An 18,794-nucleotide genomic window follows, 5' to 3' on the forward strand; every position below is an offset into this window, starting at 1 on the left:
AAGGGGACAGGCAGTACCAAAATGAACTGATGGCAGGGAACAACCAAATTACACCTATTTGATGCCTTCTCAGTATGTATAATCCCAGTGTGTTGATATGTGTTGCTTACTGCATTCTACATTGCATTCTAAATAGTATGTAGTATGATTAGTACACAGTATATAGTGTGGCGGTTTTGGCACAATGATCTTGGTAAGGCAGGGTTTACACATACAAACACACACCACCAGGCCACGTGAAGGGTTAACATAGTTTATTTTTTTATCAGGTATCGGCAGTGTTCCTGATCTACAAAAGTCCAACAAACAAAGTAAATATGTCGTCATCAGTGGAAGGTCCTCCACTCTGGGTCTTTGGGGTTCACTCCGTAATGAAATCTTCAGTTTCTTTATTCCGGTAAACCTCCTATGCTCAGTCTCTCCAATAGCCACCTCCTTGTTCACCTGTCAGGGTCAAAGGAAAGACAAAGAAGCAAACCCAGTTTGCAGTTAATTAGAGGCCCCTGATTGGTTTCACCTGTCTGCCGTTTAGTCTCTAATTACAACTGGAGACAGGTGTGGCTGTTCTGCTGCAGTCTGCAGCTTCCCCTGAGCTGTCCGTGGTCCTGCCTCTAGGGAATACTTCCCATTGCTGTCCGTGGTCCTGCCAGCCAGAAAACACAGAAATCTCGCAGGAATATACCGTCCATCCACCACACAACCCCTGAAACCACTACAATAGTTTTTGTAAGTAGTAGGCAAGACAGAATTGGGACATGACCATTGTTCTTGTTGAACTAGTTCAGGGTCATGCAGGGTCGTGCATTGTGGTCTACCCAAACTCCTTGCTCTGGCCAAACACTATGCCATGCCCATGGACGCTAATTTCTTCTTTGCAATTAGTCTGGATCTGAGTACCTCCCAGATGATTTCTACAACGCAAACACATTCTAACCGTTCTGATTGGTCCCAGAAACCAATGGATTGGGCCAGAAACTTGGGTAAAGTGGCTTTGATACTCTGATTGGTTAGAGATTATCCAATCACTGATGACTTGTTTTTGTACAACACACCTTATTTTGATGTCACCCCAAACAACTTCAACGATGGCAGTCTCAGACTGAAGTATGTAGAAAACATAGAGCAAGGGAAGAATTCAGTTTATTTGGATAAACTGAATCCCAATAACCCTTTGGGAGATGACCTAAAGCTCGGAGAGTCAAACCCATCCCAGATCAGCTAAGAGCAGCTTTAGACGAACCTAGCTCTGCTCAGACTCAGATCACAACCTTATTTGTCCTAATAGGACTTACCAGGTGCTAGCCAGAGTTAAGATCCATCAATTCATAGGTCATCCAAAGTGGAGGGACCAAGTAAGGAGCAAACAAACCAGGCACACAAGGAACCATGAGGAGAAAACTTCAGGCATTAAAGCTTGGTTTGAAATCCTCATATAAGGGAACCTGAGGGTCCGATTGTTGTACAAGAAGAAGAAAATGTGGCCTCAAACAGGTACGTTTTACATGTTTTGTGTGGCTTGATACAAATTAGAAAGAAGGAAAGAAAAATAGATAGATGAGGTTGGCTACTGCGCTGGATCATCCATCATGTTATAACTTGTTTAATAATGCTAATTTTCTGAGTTGAGAGGGGAGCTTGCGTCAAAGTCTCTTTGAATTTTCTTGATGTAAAATGACATGCAATTTCAGAAGCTTTGTGCTGTGCTTTCACACAGACACACATGCACGCACACACACAGACATCACAGCCAGTCAGTTGGGTTTCTGGCACAACGTTCCGAGAGCGGCACTTTTTCAAGTGATAATTGACGCTTCTGTGTTGTGCTGAAGGATTATCCCAAATGCTAATCAATAAAATGTCTGTTAAATTTGCTGCTCTGTTTTGCTTGTTTACAGCAGGTCATTTCATAAGAAATTGTCGTAGGCGCTTTCGTATTGTTACATCACTCAATTTTGGAGAATGAAGGCGCTAACATGGAAGCCGTTCTAAAACCTGGCCTAACACTCTATATATGGCTCTGATCAAAGTGGTTCTGCACCTTCAGAGACAAGAGGAAGTTGGTTTCATTGGGGAAGGGCCAGGATCTTTTTGATTGATTTGTTTATTTACCCAGGTATGTCACTAATCCTTGCGTTAATTATTTCACTGGCATGCCGGGAGTCGGGCAGGAAACACAGATGTGAAGTATTTTCCTTCCCAAGACAAAGGCAGACACATAAAAAAACGCATACACAAACACACATACGTAAATGTGCGCACATACACACATAAATATCCCTCCACCTTTCCTTTGGAGTATGTGAGTAGTGCCTGAGTGTTTGAATATACGAACTGCGAGTGACACTTAATTACTGGATAGGGGTTGAGTCCGCCACGCAGGTAATTGACTGCTCTCACACACACGCACACACACGCGTGCACACACATAGAGAGAGATAGAGGCGGGGAAATGGCAGTGAGAAAGAGTATTGGAGGAGTGTTAGAGGGAGAGAAAGAAGAGAGAAAAAGGAGACAAAATGCAGGGCCGCGGCTTACCTTTTCAACTCGGGTAATGGTTCAAGTGTAAGTCAAAAGGCTATTCTATTCACTGGTGCAGGGAAGATAAAGGAGGGAGAGAAGAGGTGGATGTGAAGAAAGCACAGAATGAGAGGAGGTGTATTTCAATCTTCTTTGGAGCTTGCTCCAGGAAATACTAAGCCAATTCCGACTGAGCTGGAGGGAGGTGTATTAATCAGCATTCACACACCCACACATGCACACACACACACACCGACACACTATACTCACATATCCACAAGAAGGTGCTTCTGCCCGACTGAATGAAGATCACCTCTTTTGTCATCAGACACCGCTCAGGAACATTAGAGACACCTGTGTGTGAATATAGAAGACATGGTTAGTGCTGTTCTCCCTCAATCGGTTTCTTCTCTCTAATCGGGTAATATATACAGTAAAGTGGCATAGTACAACTGTAGGAGACACCTACTGCTCCAATTAAATCTTCAAAGACTGCATGTTTTGTAGTGGATGGGTTGAGAAAATAAACTTCCATAATCTTTTAAATCTAGGTAAAAAATAAATAAATGAAGGCTGGTTCGCAGACAAAACGTTTTTGGGTAAACAACAGAAATGTCACTTAACTCATTAACTCATTATCATACATTATCTCAGGTTCAATATTAGATCTAATCATATATGACCCTTCATTAGCCTACACATGACCATAAATCAGAGGATAAGGACTACTGTATGACTCAATATTATCTCCTATAACAGTATTTCTATGGTGCCACACTGTGACAAAAATTTGACAATTTCGACACCTATTTTGAAAATACTCTTCTTGTCTCTCCCCAGCGTTCTGACCCAAACCACGGTCCGGCTCACCCAACCCACTCACCAATCACAGGCCAGGCTATCAACCCACCTAATAACCACAGACCACCCTACCAGCCCGCTGACCAATCACATGCAAGCCCACCAGCCCACCCACCAATCACAGCCTCCAGCTTCTATGGTGGCAATGGCTACAGAGGTCCTAAAAGCCAGTGGGAGCAGCATGATGGAGCAGCTAGCAGAGATGCAGATGTCCTCTTCCTCCTCTTCCTCATCCTTTTCCATGAGTTCCACCAAGCTATGCAAGGTCTCTACCCACACCTCCTCATTCTCTTCATCCAAGTTCATGGGAAGGTAAGGACCAGACCTCTCATAATAAACCTCTAAAAAATGTATTAATAACCTAGTTTTACAAGGTCAAGCTCCCTCAAGTTCATGGATGTTAAGTCCTAAATGTTAAGTACTTATTAGAACAAAACACAGGTATAAACAAGAAAATACTAAATAAATAATTAAAACAATTCTAGTGCAATTGTATTCACTCAGAAAAAATACTCATTATAATGATTCAGAAATATGTTGTTCTTGTTCACTATGTATAATGTCTTAACAAGATTATTAAATTCAATCAAAAATATGTGTAATTTTGATAAAGAATTCTGGAATCTTTGTTTGTGTAAAGTATTTGGCAACAAGAATAAAACAATTCACAATTATTTCAATTGTCTTGGTATCATTGCAATAGTAAGATAGTACGTATTTCCTTCATGTCATAAACATGGGTACTATTAAAAAAGGTAAATAAGTATTCTGCAAGGTTTTTCCAAAAATCTATCACAGATTTACATTCATAGAACAAGTGAGTCAGAGTTTCACCTTTTTTGTAGAAAATGCAGATATCATCAATATCAACACATTTGTAGAACTTAGAATAACATGGATAAATCTTATGTATAATCTCAGTCACTTCCTTAAATTTGTTTGCTATACAATATTTGTAAGGCATCAACCAAACTTTTTTCAAGACAATGTCACAAATAAGCATGATCCATTAAAATGTTCCTCTATGCGTAAATTGGATCTGTGAATGAAAAATGCGTCTTATGTATTTGTTACAACAAGATTTCTCAAGTAAGCCCATGCCTTCCAAACTGAGTTTTGGATAAGGTCTGTGATCATCACCAAAGATAAGATGAGTTTTCATTAGTGTAGTAAGACCACTGTGAATGGCTTTGATCACGGAAATAAACTCTCTGAAAGGTATTGGAAACTCATTCAAAGTTATAAATTGTTCATATGAAAGAATATTACCCTTGTTGTCGGAAACATCAAGAACATAGTCAATAATCCTCTCATGATACCTAGGATAGGACAATGAGTTATTCCTTACAGTTATATCTGAATTGTTCTTAAAAAGAGCTTTATGAGTGGGAAAATTGTGCAGGAAACATATTTTCAAGGACATTAAAAGCTTGTTGGTGAAACCTAGCCAATTTAGCAGGTAATCTTTCAGGGATATAATTACATTTCAGTAAAAATGGAAGACCTCCCAACTTCTTAAACAAATTTTTTGCAATGAAATACCAAATTGATTCTGTATTGACCAAACATCTTTTCACCCAATTGATCTTGAATCCAACACTTCCAGACCTCTTACAGATCTTTTATTTGGGAGCACTGACTTTTTAGTTTGCGAGACTTATTTTTCCCGATAAAGTCAAGAAAGGACTTTACAAATAAAGATAAGAAGGGGTACACAAAGCAAGATAGTCCCTCTGCCTTGGAAAGAAACACTCTCCCAAGTTAATAATTGGATCCCTTTGTATCCAATTATTAAATATATTCTTGTTTTTCTTAATTTTAGGAGAGAAATTCATACGTTGTCATACGAAGGGTTTTTTTGATAGATGTATTCCTAAATAGTTAACACAGTCCTTTTCCAGGAATATTTTATATTTATTTATCATCAGAGTTATATAAACAAAATATTTCACATTTAGAAACGTTCAGTTTTAATCTAGATCCAATAGAGAATTCAGTGATAGCATTAAGGGCATGGGCAACCTGGTCTTTGTCTTTTAAAAAAAGAGTACTATTGTCAGCCAGTTGGTAAATTTTGATTTCTTTTAAAAATGGAAAAGCCGTGCAGATTTGCGTTATTCAGAATATCTAGAGATAGAAGTTCCACTACCAAAATGAATAAAAAGGGCGAAACTGGGCATCCCTGTCGTACACTTCTGTTGATTCTGAATCTTTTGGAAGTATTAAGGTTTAGAATTACATATCTATTTATATCTTTGTAAAACATGCAAATTACTTTAATACAATTTTCACCAAAACCAAAAAGTTTAAGAGACCGAAATAGAAATTAATGTTAAATTATGTCAAAGGCTTTACAGAAGTCCAAAAAGAAACAACAGCATCTAAATCAATTGCATCTGAATAATATAAAAGGTCCAATACTAAACGAATGTTGGAGCGTATGTGACGGCCCTTCAGAAATCCTTTTCGAGTCACATTTATAACGTTATCTATTTCTTTCTTTAATATTTTGGCATGAACCAGAGCAATCAATTTGTAATCAATATTTAATAAAGTAATTAGTCTCCAATTGTCAATAAGAGAAGGGTATTTTTCAGGCTTTGGAATCAGTGAAATAAAGGCCCTGTTTCTTGGTGAAGAACGTAGTGGAGTTTTCATAACTGTGACCTTAATTGCCTACCGTCTGTAAGCTGTTAGTGACTTAACAACCGTTACACACTTGCATATTCATTCATTGTTTATAGTTCATTGAATAAGCATGGGAAACAGTGTTTAAACCCTTTACAATGAATCTGTGAAGTTGGATGTTTATGAATTATCTTTGAAAGACAGGGTCTTTTTTTGCTGAGTTTAGTAACTCCCAGAACTGCCTATATAATTTAACTGACAGACCATCAGGGCCAGGTGATTTCCCTTTTTTCATTGAATTCAATTAATTCAGTCTCCTCTTTTCAGTATCCTGAGGGGGAATCGGTTTTGTCGTGTCCCCTGTCTTGGTGTGCTTGGACCATTTTAGTTTGTTGGTGATGTGGGCACCAAGGAACTTGAAACTCTCAACATGCTCCACTACAGCCCAATCGATGAGAATGGGGGTGTGCTCAGTCCTCCTTTTCCTGTTGTCCACAATCATTTCCTTTGTCTTGATGACGTTGAGGGAGAGGTTGTTGTCCTGGCAAAACACGGCCAGGTCTCTGATCTCCTCCCTATAGGCTATCCCACTGTTAAGTCATCAGCAAACTTAGTTATGGCGTTGGAGTCATGCCTGGCCATGCAGTCATGAGTGAACAACACAGGGGCCCCCGTGTTGAGGATCAGCGTGGCGGATGTGTTGTTACCTACCCTTACCACCTGGGGGCAGCCTGTCAGGAAGTCCAGGATCCAGTTGTGGAGGGAGGTGTTTAGGCCCATGGTCCTTAGCTTATTGATGAGCTTTGAGGGCACTATGGTGTTGAACGCTGAGCTGTAGTCAATGAATAGCATTTCATATAGGTGTTCCTTTTGTCCAGGGCAGTGTGGAGTGCAATAGAGATTGCATCATCTGTGGATCTGTTGGGGTGGTATGCAATGGCAACAACTCTGACTTTCTAGGATAATAGTGTTGATATGAGCCATGACCAGCCTTTCAAAGTATTTCATGGCTACTGACGTGAGTGCTACGGGTTGGTAGTCATTTAGGCAGGTTACCTTAGTGTTCTTGGGCACAGGGACTATGGCGGTCTGCTTGAAACATGTTGTTATTACAGACTCAGACAAGGAGAGATTAAAAATGTCAGTGGAGACACTTGCCAGTTGGTCAGTGTATGCTTGGAGTACACATCCTGGTAATCCTTCTGGCCTTGCGGCATTGTGAATGTTGAACTGTTTAAAGGTCTTACTCACATATGCTACGGAGAGCGTTATCACACAGTCGTCCGGAACAGCTGATTCTCTCATGCATGTTTCAGTGTTACTTGCCTCGAAGCAAGCATAGAAGTAATTTAGCTCATCTGGTATGCTCGTGTCACTGGGCAGCTCGCGGCTGTGCTTCCCTTTGTAGTCTGTAATAGTTTACAAGCCCTGCCAGATCCATGTAAAGCTGTTCTAATTCTAGTTGTAAAGATTTAAATGCAGAATCTTCTTCGTGAGATAGATTATCTTTCTTTAGAAAACCGCCAAGCTTGCCCATGAAATCTTTTTCTCTAAGGTTCTTCAGGCGCTTCAGCTCTTTGGAATGTTTAATGGCAACAACTCTGACTTTATACACTGCTCAAAAAAATAAAGGGAACACTTAAACAACACAATGTAACTCCAAGTCAATCACACTTCTGTCAAATCAAACTGTCCACTTAGGAAGCAACACTGATTGACAATAAATTTCACATGCTGTTGTGCAAATGGAATAGACAACAGGTGGAAATTATAGGCAATTAGCAAGACACCCCCAATAAAGGAGTGGTTCTGCAGGTGGTGACCACAGACCACTTCTCAGTTCCTATGCTTCCTGGCTGATGTTTTGGTCACTTTTGAATGCTGGCTGTGCTTTCACTCTAGTGGTAGCATGAGACAGAGTCTACAACCCACACAAGTGGCTAAGGTAGTGCAGCTCATCCAGGATGGCACATCAATGCGAGCTGTGGCAAGAAGGTTTGCTGTGTCTGTCAGCCTAGTGTCCAGAGCATGGAGGCGCTACCAGGAGACAGGCCAGTACATCAGGAGACGTGGAGGAGGCCGTAGGATGACAACAACCCAGCAGCAGGACCGCTACCTCCGCCTTTGTGCAACGAGGAGCAGGAGGAGCACTGCCAGAGCCCTGCATAATGATATCCAGCAGGCCACAAATGTGCATGTGTCTGCTCAAACGGTCAGACACAGACTCCATGAGGGTGGTATGAGGGCCCGACGTCCACAGGTGGGGGTTGTGCTTACAGCCCAACACCGTGCAGGACGTTTGGCAGTTACCAGAGAACACCAAGATTGGCAAATTCGCCACTGGTGCCCTGTGCTCTTCACAGATGAAAGCAGGTTCACACTGAGCACATGTGACATACGTGACAGAGTCTGGAGACGCCATGGAGAACATTCTGCTGCCTGCAACATCCTCCAGGATGACCAGTTTGGCGGTGGGTCAGTCATGGTGTGGGGTGGCCTTTCTTTGGGGGCCGCACAGCCCTCCATGTGCTCGCCAGAGGTAGCCTGACTGCCATTAGGTACCGAGATGAGATCCTCAGACCCCTTGTGAGACCATATGCTGGTGCGGTTGGCCCTGGTTTCGGTTGGCCCTTTGCTATGAGACTCGAAATTGAGCTCAGGTTCATCCTGTTTCCATTGATCATCCTTGAGATGCTTCTACAACTTGATTGGAGTTCACCTACGGTAAATTAAACTGATTGGACATAATTTGGAAAGGCATACACCTGTCTATATAAGGTCACACAGCTAACAGTGCATCTCAGAGCAAAAACCAAGCCATAAGGTCGAAGCAATTGTCAGAGGCAGGCTTGTGTCGAGGCACAGATCTGGGGAAGGGTACCAACAAATGTCTACAGCATTGAACATCACCAAGAACACAGTGGCCTTCATCATTCTTCAATGGAAGAAGTTTGGAACCACCAAGACTCTTCCTAGAGCTGGCTACCCACCCAAACTGAGCAAGGTTCAGGGAGGTGCCCAAGAACCTGATGGCCACTCTGACAGAGCTCCAGAGTTCCTCTGTGGAGATGGGAGAACCTTCCAGAAGGACAACAATCAGGCCTTTATGGTAGAGTGGCCAGACGGAAGCCACTGCTCAGTAAAAGGCATAAGACAGCCCGCTTGGAGTTTACCAATGAGGCACGGAAAGGACTCTGACCATGAGTCCTTTCCGTACCATGATTTTTTTAGATTTTTTTGAAACATGTTATTTGATTAATTTCAACCAATTTGGACTATTTTGTGTATGTCCATTACATGAAATCCGAATAAAAATCAATTTAAATGTATTTAACTCAACAAAATAGTAAAAACACCAAGGGGGAGGAGTACTTCAATTCACACAGAACGATTTGGATGTATTGAAGACCACACAGGACACACTTCCCAGAAACTGTTCCTCTGTGCGGAATGAAATCACCACAGTCAGGGAGGGCCTCCAGAACATATCTGGGAAGGCTGAGTACCTGGATAGACAATCGAGGAGAAATAATCTTGTAGTAGATGGTATCCAGGAGAGACAAAGTGAGACATGGGCTGAATCAGAGGACAACGTTCGAAAGCTGTTTTCTGAGGAGATTCAATTGGGAAACCAGGGGGCACTGGTGGTGCCAATGGTGGTGCCAATGGAACCATACACAGGCCAATTGTAGTGAAATTCCTCAGGTTCAAAGATAAGCTTGCAGTCCTTGAAAAAGCCAAATGCCTTAAAGGGTCCTTCGTGTTCATCAATGAGGATTTCTCTGATGCAGTTCGTCAAAGAAGAAATGTGTTGGGTATCACATCATCAACTTGTATCGATCACATTTTTATTAACACGGCTGAATATTGTTCTAAAGCTGTATCAGTGGCACTTGGTTGTAGTGATCATAACTTGGTTGCACGCACTAGGAAAACTAAAATACCAAATGCTGGCCCTAAGGTAATCTACCGAAGGTTCTACAGAGGGTTCAATCAGGACTCATATGTGGATGAGATTAAGAATGTGCAAAGGTAGAAGTGTGTAGTAAGGATGATCCTGAAATGTCACTAAGTTTGTTTATGATGAGTGTAGCTGATAAGCATGCCCCTTTAAGAAAATGCACTGTGAGGTCAAACAATGCCCATGGATTGATGATGAGATGAAATCGAATGATAACGGTATGATGCCAAAAAAGCGGCAGATAAAGCTTGCACTCTTTAATAAGCAAAGTTATTGTAAATTAAGAAATCTTGTGACCAACCTAAACAAAGGAAAGAAGAAGGAATTCTATCAGCATAAAATTGTGATGGGGAAAACACTGTGGAGAACATTGAACGCTATTATGGGTAGGAATTTGAACATGTCCCCTTCTTTTGTTGAATCAGAGGGTATATTTATTACAAAACCACATGACATCGCAAACTACTTTAATTAATTTCTACAGGCAAAGTGGACAAGTTGAGGAATGCTATGATTCCAACTGATGGCTCCATGTCATATACCCTTATAAAATATTGTATCACAAAGTAGAGGGAATGCATGTTCGAATTTCGCCAAGTAGAAAGGGAAGAGTTAGAAAGAATGCTATTGTCTCTTTCAGTTGACAAGTCGCCTGGTACAGATAATATTGATGCCAAATTGCTGAGAGTTACAGCTAACCATATACATTGGGGCAAAAAAAGTATTTAGTCAGCCACCAATTGTGCAAGTTCTCCCACTTAAAAAGATGAGAGAGGCCTGTAATTTTCATCATAGGTAAACTTCAACTATGACAGACAAAATGAGAAAAACATTTCCAGAAAATCACATTGTAGGATTTTTAATGAATTCATTTGCAAATTATGGTGAAAAAATAAGTATTTGGTCAATAACAAAAGTTTATCTCAATAATTTGTTATATACCCTTTGTTGGCAATGACAGAGGTCAAACGTTTTCTGTAAGTCTTCACAAGGTTTTCACACACTGTTGCTGGTATTTTGGCACATTCCTCCATGCAGATCTCCTCTAGAGCAGTGATGTTTTGGGGCTGTTGCTGGGCAACACAGACTTTCAACTCCCTCCGAAGATTTTCTATGGTCTTGAGATTTGGAGACTGGCTAGGCCACTCCAGGACATTGAAATGCTTCTTACGAAGCCACTCCTTCGTTGCCCGGGCGGTGTGTTTGGGATCATTGTCATGCTGAAAGACCCAGCCACGTTTCATCTTCAATGCCCTTGCTGATGGAAGGAGGTTTTCACTCAAAATCTCACGATACATGGCCCCATTCATTCTTTCCTTTACGCGGATCAGTCGTCCTGGTCCCTTTGCAGAAAAACAGCCCATGATGTTTCCACCCCCATGCTTCACAGTAGGTATGGTGTTCTTTGGATGCAACTCAGCATTCTTCGTCCTCCAAATGCAGTTTTTACCAAAAAGTTATGTTTTGGTTTCATCTGACCATATGACATTCACCCAATCTTCTTCTGGATCATCCAAATGCTTTCTAGCAAACTTCAGACGGGCCTGGACATGTACTGGCTTAAGCAGGGGGACACGTCTTGCACTGCAGGATTTGAGTCCCTGGCGGCGTAGTGTGTTACTGATGGTAGGCTTTGTTACTTTGGTCCCAGCTCTCTGCAGGTCATTCACTAGGTCCCCACGTGTGGTTCTGGGATTTTTGCTCACCTGTTCTTGTGATCATTTTGACCCCACGGGGTGAGATCTTGCGTGGAGCCCCAGATCGAGGGGGATCGAGTTCACTACTCAGTACATCACTACTCAGATGTACTGAGTAGTGAACTAAGAATGGTGTCTAAATGGGTTGATATGAACAAATTGGTGTTGAACATTTCTTTTTTTTTTCTTTCTTTTTTTTACTCTGTTTTCTCCCCAATTTTCTGGTATCCAATTGTTTTTAGTAGCTACTATATTGTCTCATCGCTACAACTCCCGTATGGGCTCGGGAGAGACGAAGGTTGAAAGTCATGCGTCCTCCGATACACAACCCAACCAAGCCGCACTGCTTCTTAACACATCGCGCATCCAACCCGGAAGCCAATGTGTCGGAGGAAACACTGTGCACCTGGCAACCTTGGTTAGCGCGCACTGCGCCCGGCCTGCCACAGGAGTGCTCAATGAGACAAGGATATCCCTACCGACCAACCCCTCCCTAACCCGGGCGATGCTAGTTCAATTGTGCGTCGCCCCACGGACCTCCCGGTCGTGGCCGGTTACGACAGAACCTGGGCGTGAACCCAGAGTCTCTGTATTGTATTTGGTTTCAGATATATGCATACTGATAATCCCCAATTACATTTTTATATGAATTGAACGCATGTAGAGCAAGTGAAAACATTTTCAGAGTATGTAACATCAAGCACTCTGAATCAGGTGATTCAATCCCTGGTCCTATCACACTTAGAGTACTGTCCAGATATATTGTCATCTGCAGCAAAGAAAGATAGAAAAAAGCTCTAAATCACTCAAACCAGGGCTGACAGATTAACTCTTCATTGCTCTCTTTATGAATATTGTCCAAATGCATCAGAATTTCTCGTGGCTTCAAAATGAAAAAGATTTACTGATCTGGTCTTCTGATTTTCTTTAGGAATGTTATATTTAAAAAACACAGTATTTTTCAGGCCAGTTAGTACATACTAGCAACACGCATAACCACCAAACCAGACAGGTAAATTCAGGGCATCTAAGACAACCCAAGCCAAGGACAAATTGCCTTAAATCTACAGTTTTATATAGAGCCATAGCTGAACGAAACTCTTTACCAATCCATATTTCTCAGGCAAAAGGTACATCCACCTACAAGAAAAAAATATATAAGAACATCTAATGCAATAGACCATGACTGGACAGGAAATAGAAAGCATCAACTAAATGTTAAATGTGTTTCCTGTCAGGCATGTGTTTCCTGTCAGGCAATGTATTTAGATTTGTTTAACACTTTTTTTGGTTACTACAGGATCCCATATGTGTAATTTCATAGTTCTGGTGTCTTCACTATTATTCTATAGTGTAGAAAATAGTAAAAATAAAGAAAAACCCTGGAATGAGTAGGTGTGTCCAAACTGTTGACTTGTACTGTGTATGTATATATATATATATATATATATACATTCTTAGTAGCTAGCTAACTTTTTTATTTGGATCCTGCAACGTAGTTGGCATCAGTTGATGGGACTGCTACTCTCTGTCCAGTGATCCTGCTGACCAAGGCTGGGTCTGAGGAGCTATTTTGCGTAGCAGGGTTTCTAGAGGGGTTTCTTGAACGCTTAAACGCAGCCCGCGATGCAGATAGCCATTGTGGCTGGGACCGCGGATTGTCCTGGATTTGTTGCTGTCTAGGTCCCTGTTGTTTGTTGTTTTCAATCGTTCTTGTGACCTGCCCTGTCTGGAACTGTGAGGAGTAACAGCGTAACCTATGTTGCTAGCTACCATGACAAAGACCAAAGTCAGTGGGAGTACCATTGTGGACAGTGGTGTCTCTGTATCACACGTGAAGGATCTTTAAAACTAACAAAAGAGTTCTACAAGCCATTGTTACAACAACAAGAAAATAGCTTCAAGTGTTTTGTCAAAAGACTGGTGGTATCAACTAATAAAAGAATGGACGATCTGATGACCGGACTTGCAGAATCTCCACCTGAGACCTGGACGGGATCTGAGGACAAAGTGAGGGAAAATATCTCTGAGAAATTGAAGATAGACCGCAGGAAGATTGAGGAGGGGCACGCCCACAGAACGAGTGACAGGCCCAGGCCAGGTTCAAGGACAAGGTAGCTGTTCTGGAAAGAGCCAAGAACTTGAGAGGAACGTACAGTGGGGAGAACAAGTATTTGATACACTGCCGATTTTGCAGGTTTTCCTACTTACAAAGCATGTAGAGGTCTGTAATTTTTTATCACAGGTTCACTTCAACTGTGAGAGACGGAATCTAAAACCAAAATCCAGAAAATCACATTGTATGATTTTTAAGTAATTAATTAGCATTTTATTGCATGACATAAGTATTTGATCACCTACCAACCAGTAAGAATTCCGGCTCTCACAGACCTGTTAGTTTTTCTTTAACCTCTTGGTGTTAGGGGGCAGTATTTTCATTTTTGGAAAAAAAAAGTTCCCGTTTTAAACGGGATATTTTGTCAGGAAAAGATGCTAGAATATGCATATAATTGACAGCTTTGGATAGAGAACACTAACGTTTCCAAAACTGTAAAGATATTGTCTGTGAGTATTATAGAACTGATGTTGCAGAAGCCCTCCTGTTCTCCACTCATTACCTGTATTAATTGCACCTGTTTGAACTCGTTACCTGTATAAAAGACACCTGTCCACACACTCAATCAAACAGACTCCAACCTCTCCACAATGGCCAAGACCAGAGAGCTGTGTAAGGATATCAGGAACATTTGTAGTAGGAAAACCTGCACAATCAGCAGTGTATCAAATACTTGTTCTCAAATACAAAAATAGTATAAAAGGGTACAAAACTCGTCGCACACCAGAACATGACTTGCACAAAACATACAACAAACAATCACCGACAAAGACATGAGGGGAAACAGAGGGTTAAATACACAACATGTAATTGATGGGATTGAAACCAGGTGTGATGGAAGACAAGACAAAACAAGTGGAAATAGAAGAATGGATCAGCGATGGCTAGAAGGTCGGTGACGTCGACCGCCGAACACCACCCGAACAATGAGAGGGACCAACTTCAGCGGAAGTCGTGACAATGCCAGTCTCTCTTGGATAAGAGTTGAGGAGAGACTGACTGCATCACTTCTTTTTCTAAGAAGCATTAATGTGTTGAAAATCCCAAATTGTTTGCATAGTCAACTTAAACACAGCTCTGACACACACTTCCCCCACCAGACATGCCTTAATGTCTTTTCAGTCCCCAAATCCAGAACAAATTCAAGAAAGCGTACATTATTATATAGAGCCATTATTGCATGGAACTCAATTCCATCTCATATTGCTCAAATGAACAGCAAACCTGGTTTCAAAAAACAGATAAAGCAACACCTCACGGCACAAAGCCTCTCCCCTAAGATGGCTCCGAAAGATATGGCAGCTGTTTTGTTTTGTTTTATTTGTGTGTTATTCCTTACATTATTAGCACAGAATTTGTTTTGTGTTATTACATACAGCCGGAAATAACTTTTAAAAAACAACAACAAAAAACTAGTCACAAGCATTCCTCTACATCCACAATAACATCTGCTAAATATGTGTATGTGACCAAAAACATTTGATATTGATTTATTTGACCTAGATAGTTTGATTGTGTGTATTGATATGTAGGCTACATGTGCCTTTTGAGAAGGAAAAAATATGTAGTTCTGGCTGTTGTCTATTAATGTTCTGTATTATCTCATGTTTCATGTTCTGTGTGGACCGCAGGAAGAGTAGCTGCTGCTTTTGCAACAGCTAATGGGGATCCTAATAACATACCAAAAGTACCAAGTGAAGTGCCAGAGAAGCTGGTGTTTGGAGGATATATTGTCATGAGTGTTGTTAGGCTCGAGACAAAGTCAAGAGCTGGGATCCCGTGCCAATATATCATCCAAACACCGGCTTTGAGGTTATTATCACTTTTATACAATGGGTTTACAACATATTCCAATAATGATTGACGTATTTTCATTAAAAAAAAGGTGTTTTGATAAATTCTTGCATAGTATTTCATCCTCAGTTAGGAGGAGCTTTAGGAGGAGTCTTGGTTCCAAACTCCTTCCATTTTTAAGAATGATGGAGGCCACTGTGTTCTTGGGGACCTTCAATGCTGCAGACATTTTTTGGTACCCTTCCCCAGATCTGTGCCTTGACACAACCTTCTCTCGAAGCTCTACGGACAATTCGACCACATGGCTTTTTTTTGTTGCTCTGACATTCACTGTCAAGTGTGGGACCTTATAAAGACAAGTGTGTACCTTTCCAAATCATGTCCAATCAATAGAATATACCACAGGTGGACTCTAATCAAGTTGTAGAAACCTCTCAAGGATGATCAATGCAAACAGGATGCACCTGAGCTCAATGTTGAATCTCATAGCAAATGGTCTGAATAGTTATGTAAATAAGATATTTCTGTTTTTGTTGTTTAATACATTTGCAAAAATTCCTAAAAACCTGTTTTCACTTTTCCATTATGGGGTATTGTCTGTAGATTGATGAGGAAAAATATGTATTTAATCCATTTTAGAATAACGCTGTACAGTAAATAAAAATTGGAAAAGGTCAAAGGGTCTGAATACTTTGCTAATGCACTGTATGCATCGTAATCACAACTTTCCTCTGCATTTTACAGCTTGTTTGTAGCATAAAGTATTGCGGACTAAAGCGTAGATCGCTTTATATAATCAGGTCCATTATTATTATACCCTTAGGGGTAGGCCTAAGCTTTTAGCCATTTTCTTTAACAAAAGCCACAATACCCTCACATACCCCCTTCAATTCAAGCCCTGGTTTTAAGTTAACACACCAAGCCATTCACTCGGGGCTCCCGAGTGGCGCAGCCGTCTAAGGCACTGCATCTCAGTGCTAGAGGTGTCACTACAGACCCTGGTTTGATTCCAGGCTGTATCACAACCGGCCGTGATTGGGAGTCCCATAGGGTGGCGCACAATTGGCCCACCGTCGTCCAGGTTTGGTCGGGGTAGGCCATCATTGTAAATAAGAATTTGTTCTTAACTGACTTGCCTAGTTAAATAAAGTTTCAATAAATAAAGATATTTAAGGAGTGCATGGTAACTGAAGGAATTGCCTGACAAATTCTATGGATATTGGACTATAATTTTGCCTGTCAAACAGGTAGGCCTACCTATTATTTCTCAAGAGGAAGAAGTAGGCTCCAACACAAAGCCCCTTTTCTTGTTAATAGCATAAAGTCAAATTAAAATGAAGAATGTTTAAATAAATTAGGCCTGCTCGAATTAGCCTACTTTCAACACCCATGCGCTGTCCATCTCCATGGCTGCCACTTCATAGTAATGTAAGATGTAAATTATTTGAATATGGCTTATTGTAAGGTCAATAACTCTGATAAATAGCTTCATTTTGGGCAAAATCTATTATAGCAGTAGCCAGCTTACCTCCAGTCCTCCTTCTCATCATCGTGCTCTCCCCCTCAAACTGAACAGGACATCAGTACGCCTAGTCTGTGTGCACAGATATTTCATTTTTTGGTACCAATTCGCAATTGTTTTCAGTAAGAAGTCTTTGACTCGCCTCCTGAAGAACCACCGTACACAACACAGCCATTGGTTGGGCAGCAAAAAAGGGTTTACATCACCAAGAGCAGGGCAGGCCAGGGTTTATGATCGGGATAGCCTATACATTAAGGTGTGTAATGTAGTGTAGCCTAGTTTTATATGCACCATCTCAGAAGCTCAAAACTCAGAAATATAACTCTGCCCTGTGCTTCTTTGAGCAGAGCATGTCTTTCGTATAGCCTAGGTCTATAGCTTATTGTATAGGCTATGGATCATTTGATTGAGACCAGACTAGGCACACTTGATATTGCATCCCCAGCAGATAATCAGGAGTGGAGCATCGAGCACACATCAAGGTATAATAAACTACTAATTATCAAAAAATATTGATATATAAATCGATATTGATACTGAAAAAGCATGACCCTCTCCCATTTTCCTCCAGGAAACAATTGTGCAAATTTCATCCTCTCCCTAATAGTTTAGTCATTGTCAGTAGGAGTTCAGTCATTCTCAGTAGGAGTTGAGTCAGCCTCAGTAGGTGTTGCATCAGCCTCAGTAGGTGTTCACTCAAAAACTCTCCTAGATCTCTATCATTCTTTCCTCCTATCCTACATCTCTAAATGTATCCTTTCCTGGCTTCCTTTCCTGCTTTCCTACATATCTTTCCTCCTATTCTCCTCCTTCCTTTCCTCCTTCTCTTCCCTCCCCTCTTTTGCTTTCCCGAGATGCCTTTCTTCCTATCATTTCCTTCTTTCCTAGCTCCCTTCCCTAATTTCCTTTAATTTCCTAGCTTTTCCTTTCCTAGCTCTGTTCCTCTTATCCTTTTTGAGCATTCCTCCTTTCCTAGTTCCTCTTTCTCCTTTCCTAGATTCCTTTCCTGTATTAATTTCATCCTTTCCTAGCTCCCTTTCCTACATCCCTTATGGAAGGAGAGTTCACATGTACAGTGCCTTCAGAAAGTATTCACACCCCTCGACATTTTCCACATTCTTGGGTTACAGCCTGAACTTTGTCACTGACCTACACACAATACCCCATAATGTCAAAGTAGAGTGATGTTTTCAGAATTTTGACAAATTAATAAAAAAAATGAACAGCTGAATCAATTAGCTTTCAACCCCTTTGTTATGGCAAGCCTAAATAAGTTCAGGAGTAAAAATGTGCTTAACAAGTCACAAAAAGTTACATGGACTCACTCTGTGCGCAATAATAATGTTTAACATTACATTAACATTATGACTAACTCATCTCTGTACACCACACATCTGTTAGGTCCCTCAGTCGAGCAGTAAATTTAACGTCAAAGACAGGGAGGTTATCCAGTCCCTCGCGAAGAAGGGCACCTAAGCAGACATTGAAAATCCCTTTGAGCATGGTGGAGTTCTTAATTAGACTTCAGATGGTGTATCAATACATCCAGTCACTGCAAAGATACAGGTGTCCCTTCCTAACTCAGTTGCCGTAGAGGAAGGAAACTCCATCAGGTATTTCACTATTAGGACAATGGTGACTTTAAAACAGTTACAGAGTTTAATTGCTGTGATAGGAGAAAACTGAGGATGGATCAAT

General features: G+C 41.1%; 1 long non-coding RNA gene across 1 annotated transcript in view; it reads right to left on the reverse strand.

The window, feature by feature from the left end:
- Positions 1 to 239: 239 nt before the first annotated feature.
- The window catches only part of LOC149985120 (uncharacterized), a 414,522-nt gene continuing 395,967 nt past the window's right edge, over positions 240 to 18,794 (reverse strand). The window contains exons 2-3 of the long non-coding RNA XR_016486904.1: positions 2,788 to 2,871; positions 240 to 444 (exon numbers count right to left, since the gene is read on the reverse strand). This is a non-coding gene — a long non-coding RNA (uncharacterized LOC149985120). The remainder of the gene's footprint in view (positions 445 to 2,787; positions 2,872 to 18,794) is intronic.

This window comes from Oncorhynchus mykiss, chromosome 2 (genome assembly GCF_057628025.1).
Source record: "Oncorhynchus mykiss isolate SJ-2025 chromosome 2, ASM5762802v1, whole genome shotgun sequence".
Classification (NCBI taxonomy): domain Eukaryota; kingdom Metazoa; phylum Chordata; class Actinopteri; order Salmoniformes; family Salmonidae; genus Oncorhynchus; species Oncorhynchus mykiss.